The sequence below is a fragment of the Sinocyclocheilus rhinocerous genome, unplaced genomic scaffold, assembly GCF_001515625.1.
Source record: "Sinocyclocheilus rhinocerous isolate Xijiao unplaced genomic scaffold, SAMN03320098_v1.1 scaffold461, whole genome shotgun sequence".
In the NCBI taxonomy this organism is placed as follows: domain Eukaryota; kingdom Metazoa; phylum Chordata; class Actinopteri; order Cypriniformes; family Cyprinidae; genus Sinocyclocheilus; species Sinocyclocheilus rhinocerous.
This window is the reverse complement of record NW_015624123.1, coordinates 60,292-60,662: the sequence shown is the minus strand read 5'-3', so window position 1 is coordinate 60,662 and position 371 is coordinate 60,292.

The following is a 371-nucleotide window of genomic DNA, read 5'->3' as shown; positions in this document are numbered from 1 at the left end:
ATATATACAGTATAATACACTTTACTATAGTATGGTTCAAAAACACAGTATTTACTATAAATTACTATAGTATTTTTTCATGTGGGATTTATTAATACTTCCAAACATAGATGTAGGCTCCCAAATACTGTTATAGTATTATACAAAATTGGCTGACAGCTGACTTAAAGTTGCAGGCCGCAGTTATTTTTCCCCCCACTTATAGAGCCTACGGTTTTCCAATAGACAAGATTTCTCAAGACTTATTTCAGTGATTAGGATTAAGATAGTGGGGACATTTTGTGCACAGTTTTTTAAAGCCTTCTACATGGTGTTAGGAAAAAGTAACATGGTCAAGACAGCAGATGGCGCTGCTGCACAACGTTTTTTTT